This window comes from Aethalodelphis obliquidens, unplaced genomic scaffold (genome assembly GCF_003676395.1).
Source record: "Aethalodelphis obliquidens isolate GAN/ISIS:26980383/991018 unplaced genomic scaffold, ASM367639v1 scaffold5, whole genome shotgun sequence".
NCBI classification, from domain to species: Eukaryota; Metazoa; Chordata; class Mammalia; order Artiodactyla; family Delphinidae; genus Aethalodelphis; species Aethalodelphis obliquidens.
The window spans coordinates 31,005,558-31,013,910 of NW_020837949.1; positions in this window are offsets into that span (position 1 = coordinate 31,005,558).

Sequence of the window (8,353 nt, forward strand, 5' to 3'; positions counted from 1 at the left end):
ACTCGTAATTGTAAGGTCTTCATTTCTTTGAAAAGTATGTAAATCTTTTTAAAGGCTAAATAAACCTCTTACCAGCTTTACAACCCAGGACTGCCTTTCTTAAGAACCTGGGAACCATCTCTTTGAAATGTAATCGTAGGGAAGATAGTGTCCCTATATCCCAGTGCCCTTAGGAGAATAAGAGCCTAAATTTCTCTGGTGCCTAGCTGCAAAACTACCTTCTATCATAAAGGTAGTTATTTTTTCCTTCAAATAAAACCTGTTAGTTAACATGGATGGTCACCTCCAAAAATCACCAGGTGATTTTAGGATAAACTGTGTGTGACAAATGGTGCTGTCAAGTCCTTTTACTTCAGGGATAGTTATCGTTCATCCTGAGAACATGTATATAATGGATTGTATCTGCTTGGCCATATAAAAAAATGAGATTTCTTTCTGTCTGCAGTATCTTTTAGCAAGTTATGTGGATGCCCACGACATTCTAGTTTAATTCTTATTCAATTATAAAATTATTTTCTTTCTCTTCTAACTTCGTGGAAAGGTTTTCTGAGTTGGGAAGAGACCTTATTTTTAATTATATTTCCCCAACTCCAGTGGAAGATCCATTGCTTAAGTACTCAATTACAAGATTTCAAAAAAAAATAGATTAAAAATTAAAGCTATTTGTTAATATTTTCACAATATTAGTAAATCAGAAGAAAACATAAGTATATAATCATCTTTTATTATTTTTAATAAAAATCGTCAACGGTTATTTGGAATTAATTTGTTTTATGTTGTTATTTCCTTGCCATGCTTTTTATAGTAATAAATATGTTCTTACCATATGACCCAACAATTGCATTACTGACCAAAAAAACCCTTCATTTATCCCAGAAAAATGAAAACTTATGTTCACACAAAGTCCTATACACAAATGTTTATAACAGCTATATTTGTAATTAACACCAAACTAGAAACAATCCAATGCCCTTCAAAGGATGAATCATTAAATAATGGTGCATCCATACCATGGAATACTACTCAGCAATAAAAAGGAAAAATTTATATATGCAACAACTTCGATGGATCTCAAAGAGAATTATGCTGAATGAAAAAAGCCAATCTCAGATGATTGTAGGATCCCATTTATGCAGCAGTTTTGAAATTAAAAAGTTCTAGAAAGGGAGAACAGATTAGAGGTTGTCAGTGGTTAGGGAGGTGTGGAAAGAAGGGAGGTGGCTGTGGTTATAAAAATAGCAAGAGGGATCCTGGTGATGGAATTGTTTGCATCTTAACTGTGTTGGTAGTCATGCGAACCTAAAAGTGATAAATTTGCATAGAGTTAAATATGCACATGCACACACACGTAAAACTTGCAAAATCTGAATAAGGTTGAAAATATGTATCAACATCAATTTCCAGGTTGTTGTACTTTAGTTAAGTGAGATGCTACCATTGGGAAAAACTAGTTTAGGGTATCTGAAATCTATTATTTCTTAAAATGCATGTGAACCTATAATTATCTCATTTTTTTTCTTTAAATTGTAAAACATTTAAAGCCAGAGCAACTCAGCAAAGGACAATTGCTTTGTTTTACTTAGCAGTAGCATTCTGTATTTCTATTGCAGAAAGGAATTTTTATGGAATATTAAATCATAAATAAGCCATGCCAGAAATTATCCCCTTGGTAACACAATACACTGTGAATTCTTTTCTTGAATTCAAAGTCACAAAGTTGATGCTGTAAGCCCAGCACTGCTGAGAGAAGAACATGCTTTTACTAAACACATGATGTTCCTCTAATCTAGTGAATGATCTATTGCTCACATAATCCTTGTGTAGAATTCAGTGATAAGCATGAGAGAAAAATACTAAATATTAACATTTCTGTAGAAATCATATATCGATACATATTTACAAAAATAACACACACACACACAGGGTTTAGATGTTGTAACATTCCACCAAGCAGTGGTAACTGTGCACTTAGTATTTTGGAAACACTTTGACACAGTGTCACACGTTTTAAAAAATAAATGAAAAATTTATAAAATGTAAATTCTAACTTTCTACAGAGATACATATTCTGAGCAAACTATAAGAAGTATTTTTCAAAGAATTGGGTATTTTCCAATGAGCTGGAAATATGAAACCAAGAATTTTTTTCCCCAAACTGCTAATTTATTTCACCCTCCCCCATTATCCACTTTGGTAGCCATAAGTTTGTTTTCTGTCTGTGAGTCTATTTCTGTTTTGTAAATAAGTTTATTTATATCATTTTTTTAGATTCTATATATAAGTGATATAATACTGTATTTGTCTTTGAATTACTTAATATGATAATCTCTAGGTCCATCTATGTTGCTGCAAATGGCATTATTTTATTCATTTTTATGGCTGAGTAAATATTCATTGTATATATATATATATATATATACCACATCTTCTTTATCCATTCAACTGTGAATGGACATTTAGGTTGCTTCTATGTCTTGGCTATTGTAAATAGTGCTGCTGTGAACATTGGGGTACCTGTATCTTTTCAAATTAGAGTTTTCTCTGGATATATGCCCAGGAGTAGGATTGCAAGATCATATAGTAACTATTTTTAGTTTTTTAAGGAACCTCCATACTGTTCTCCATAGTGACTGCACCAATTCACATTCCAACCAACAGTGTACTTTTTCTCCACACCCTTTCCAGCATTTATTATTTGAAGACTTTGCCTCTCACTGTTGTGGCCTCTCCCGTTGTGGAGCACAGGCTCCGGACGCGCAGGCTCAGCGACCATGGCTCACGGGCCCAGTCACTCCGTGGCATGTAGGATCTTCCCGGACCAGGGCACGAACCCGTGTCCCCTGCATCGGCAGGCAGACTCTCAACCACTGCACCACCAGGGAAGCCCTATTTGAAGACTTTTTAATGATGGCCATTCTGACTGGTGTGAGGTGATACCTCATTGTAGTTTTGATTTGCATTTCTCTAATAATTAGTGATGTTGAGCATCTTTTCATGTGCCTGTTGGTCATCTGTATGTCTTCTTTGGAAAAATGTCTATTTAGGTCTTCTGCCCATTTTTTGATTGGGTTGTTTTTTTTTATAGATATTGAGCTGTATGAGCTGTTTGTATACTTTGGAAATTAATCCCTTGTCAGTATCATTGTTTGCACAGTTTTTCTCCCAGTTGGTAGGTTGTCTTTTTGTTTTGTTTGTGTTTTCCCTTGCTGTGCAAAAGTGTTTCAGTTTAATTAGGTCCCATTAGTTTATTTTTGTTTTTATTTTCATTACTCTAAGAGACAGATCCAAAAAAATATTGTTGTAATTTATGTCAAAGAGTGTTATATATTTACCTCTAGGAGTTTTATAGCATCCCGTCTACATTTAGATCTTTAATCCATTTTGAGTTTATTTTTGTATGGTGTTAGAAAATGTTCTAACTTCATTCTTTTATATGTAGCTGTCCAGTTTTCCCAGCACCACTTATTGAAGAGACTTTGTCTTTTCTCCATTGCATATTCTTGCCTCCTTTATTGTAGATTAATTGACCATAAGTGTGTGGGTTTATTTCTGGGCCTTCTATCCTGTTCCTGTTTCTATCCTGTTGAACAATATGTCTGTTATTGAGCCAGTACCATACTTTTTTGATTACTGTAGCTTTGTAGTATAGTCTGAAGTCAGGAAGCATGATTCCTCCAGATTTGTTCTTCTTTCTCAAGATTGTTTTGGCTATTTGGGGTCTTTTGTGTTTCCATACAAATTTTAAAATTATTCTAGTTTTATGAAAAATGCCATTGGTAATTTGATAGGGATTGCATTGAATTTGTGGATTGCCTTGGGTAGTATGGTCATTTTAAAAACATTGATTCTTCCAATCCAAGAACATGGTATATCTTTCCATCTGCTTGTGTCATCTTCAATTACTTTCATCAGTGTCTTACAGTTTTTGGAGTACAGGTATTTTGCCAATAGTAACCAAGCATTATTTATACAATAAAAAACAGAAGTCTATTTATAAAATATAAATTTTAATTTTCAATGAAGCCATGCATTTTAAATAAATCATCTCTTGGGGAATTTAAAACACACAGTGATATAATGACAAAGCATGTTGTTATCTGCAGTAAAAACATTTAGTATCCTTTTGTATCATTCTTTATCAAGTTTGAGACAAGAAATATCTGAATGATACCTTGAGGAGTGTACATTACAATAAGGACTAGACATCATATAAAAACATGATATCTCCTAGAGATATCATGATTGATTGATAAGTCATATTTTAAAAGCCTTGATACATGCAGTGAAGGAATGAAAATAAAAACTACATGAAAAGCTTTAAAAATAAAAGGTGATGTCAAGTCAGAACCAGAGTAAAAAATTACGGATGAAGAAACACCAAAAAAGTCTAAATTAAAACATGAAGCTGCCCTGGAAAAAAATACTTGGCAGTTAAGTCAGTTACAGTATTACATAAAAACTTCATTGTCCATGGCCCCAATGCCATCAAGATAAGACCAAAAGAAATTTGAATGAGCCATGAAAGGAATTAGCTTTATTGGATTTGACTGCCTTAGTCTTGTGAGGGTGGGTTTGATGAGAGTAACATATACATTAGTGAATATAAAAATCATGAGTGTACTTTCTAAAGAGAGCTAGTTTTCCTTTCTAGTTTAAGTGAAGTCTATGAAATAAGGATGATGGTGGTATGAAAGATAAAAAAGTTACCATCTGAACATCCTGTAGGTGAAAAGGAATTTCTGGATCATATCATTGAAATATTTAAATTGTAACGTAGAAACTTGGTGTTTATTTGAGCATACATTTGAAAATAGAACTTATCCCACAATAATATTATTTTGTTTTATCATTATTATTCTAAAGAAACTTTAGGCTTAAGAGGACCTCAGATTTGGGCAGCTAAAATTCATGAACTAAGAGCATTGAAAAATATGACCTGGAATATAAATAAATGTATTTCCACCATAAAAAAGCACAATGATTTATAGAATTTGTGGCCCAAAGTTTTATTTCTCAAGATCATAAAGAGAAAACAGACAAAAAAGCTGGTCATAGGTCATATGCATTGATCTAGTAAGACTGTGAAAGGTGCTCAGGCACTTGAAGGATAAATACTTATTCTTAACTGAGAAGGCAAAGAAGAAATAACTTTGAGACTGAAAATTGATAGGAGAGATTATTATGGCTGCTTTGTAGAAATTCCAAATTGTTAATATCCAAAACACCTACTTTACTTTTTTTAAACCTTCTGAAGAAAAAGCGCAGATAATGGAGAGGATATTTTTCTCTCATGATTCTTAGTAGTAAAAAGAAATTATTTCTTTACTGCATTAGGGTAAATGCTCCTAATTTTAGTGAATCATTTGATCTTTGAATTCTATTTACTTTGCAAAAAAGAAGTTTCCTGCAAAAATGTGTCTTAATGAGTCCTTCAACAAAACAAACTACACCCTAAACACTTAGATTTTCAGTGTGATTGACATTTTTCTTGCATAGAGTTCAATAGGGTCCCTGACAATGAAAACTCTTGTTTTGCCAAGTTAGTCATTTTTGAAGGACAATCGTAAAGACTTTGTTCTAAAGATAAGGGTTTGAATAATGAGCTGTATACTTTATGTATTGTATATATTGGCCCCTGCCTTCAAGAAGTTTTTGAGTATGCATATGAGCCTAATGCATTAAATCTTTAAAATAAAAAACAATCACAACATAGAATTATGTGCTTCATTTATTTCTGTAGGTGTGTTGTCCTACAGCCATGGTCCTCAAACTTGAATATGCATCAGTGTCACCAGTGTGTTTGTTAGAACACAGATTATGGAGTTCACCCCAGAGTGTCTGGCAGAGTAAATGTAAGGTGGAGCCCAAGAATTCTCATTTGTAACAATTTCCCAGATGATGCTAATACTGCCAATCTGAGGACTACACTTTGAGAACCACTACCCTAGGGGAATTCAGAAGAGGAAAGATATCATTGTAAACTAGGATAGCTGAGTGTGTTTTGTGTAGGAGGTGGTTCTTGCACTGTGATTGAAACAGATTTATACTGAATAACAATCTTATTCACTATAACATTTTTTCAGACTGGTGATGATAAATGCAATTTAGTTATTATTCTTACCTTTATTCCTTCCTGATCCTTTTTCTTCTTTTCTTCGTCTTTTGGCTGAGAATAAATAGTTTCATCAATTCCTCATTGCAATCTTCACTTTTGTCCAAAAGAAAGGGTGTACTTGTCACAGTTGTTTAAACTGGTACTGTCGTATCCAGTCCAGACCAATTTCCCAATAACATTTCCCAGGCTATATGTATAACTCGTTTTGGACATAACTGTCTTTTCTATAAACTAATCAAACTGTTTCCACGGACCAAAGCAAACTTCATTATTGAAGCAAGGGAGACCAAGATGGGCTACACTATAATGAATGTCATACACAGATAAACTGCGACGTCAGCAATGTTTGCTCAATATTTCCAATTGCAAAAGCAACGTAAATAGTGAAACGTCAGGATAAAGATATAACAGGATGTAGGCACACAGGCCAGATTTTCATTTTACATTATTCAATGGAAAATTTTACCCACAGGAACTCTTTTTTAACTTCAAGGAACGTTTATTTTTTCTAATTAAAATATATCATTTTTATATAAAAAGGTAGTGCTTTGTGTTCTCCTCTCCAAATTATATCTTTGATGCTCTTCCTGGAAAGGGAGAGGTGCAGGAAGATTCACTTTTTAAAAAGAACTAAGGAGTATTTTCAAAAAAACAATATACTTTTAAGATATATTTGCCAACATATTCACAGTATGTATTAAAGTATATTCACAGCAGTTATACAGGAAGATGTTGATTATATATGTTTTTTACATCACTCACATAAACATCATTTTGTGAGTGATAAAATCTTCAAACTGTGGCTCAAGTTTTACTTTATGAGTAGTGAAAGAAAAGAATCATCTCTCTGGGCCCAAACTAATGTAATAAAAACAGTCCTTCTGGACGTCAAGGGTTTGAAGTAAATTGGAGAGTGAGTGGCAAACACACAGCAGCCTCCACTGTCCACTGCCTGACCAGGCGGCTGAGCGCTCAAGAGGTATCTGTTCCAATGCACTGTTGCAGTTAGCTTCCCAGAGTCTATCCAGGCCACAGTTCTCTCTTGGAGCCTTCAGCCCAGGGAGCAGGCACAGCTTTTCATTTTTCATTTTTTTTCTTCTTTCCCTTTTGCTTTTGATAAGAGCTATTTGGGTAAGGTGCTTCATTATTCATTTTCTAAGAGCAAAGGGAAAACTCCATGAACCTTAGTAATGCAGTATTAATTAAGCTGAGACTTTCCCAATCAAGAGATGTACAACGGTAATTAATATATCCAATCCCAGTGTATACTAAATATAGCAAATGGACAGACTTCAAAAAAATTTTTCCCATATGTAAAGCAATATTTCTGTTACCACAATGCTTTCTATGAAAGCACATGTTTCTTAAAATCCCAATAGCTAAAGAGTCATGCTTCCATAACCAGGATAAATTTTAATTGGTTCAGAAAATCTGAGGGATGCCTTACTTATAATGATTCTAGGCAGGTAAAAACTATTGCCACAACAAAAATAATTATCTTTTAATTATTTTTCAAGAGATGCGGACTTTTGAATAAACATAAAATACAGAATAGGAAAAAAATGTTAAGTAAATTAAGAGCATGCAAACTTCAGATATTTCCAGCTCATCCTCAACCATGTCATTATGCATACTTATATAGAGCAAAATTGTAAAAAATTATATAAAGATTAAATATTAAGAGAAAATTGATATATATAGACTTGAAAGGATTTATTTCTTATAATTTCCCCATAGCATTTTCAGGTATATTTATTTTATGTGTAATTTATATATTCTTATGACTCCAAAATCAATAATGACAAAATATTGCAATCTAATCTATCATTTTATTGGCCAATATCCTAGTAGAAATAGAACCTCAAAATTTTGAGCCTTGTCATTTTCAGTTCCACAAATATATCATTAAAATACATGTGTAATGTCTCATTAAAATACATGTGTAATGTCTCATTAAAATTTCTTCAGGAAAAATGAGAATGAGTTTTTAACCTATACACTGAACAAATCTGACAGGTTTTAAAGCTAGAATTCTTCTTAGCTGATTGATACTGAATAGCTTGCTTACACTTCATTCAACTCAAGATCTTTCTATAAACCAGTCACCTGAGATGAAAAATTTTCTCATTGTAATATACAGTGTGCTGTCTGCTCTTTAATCATTTTTCTTTTCACAAAGGTATAAATAGAAGCTTCTCAATTTAAATGTCTCCTGCACATATCTATTTGTATTAAGTA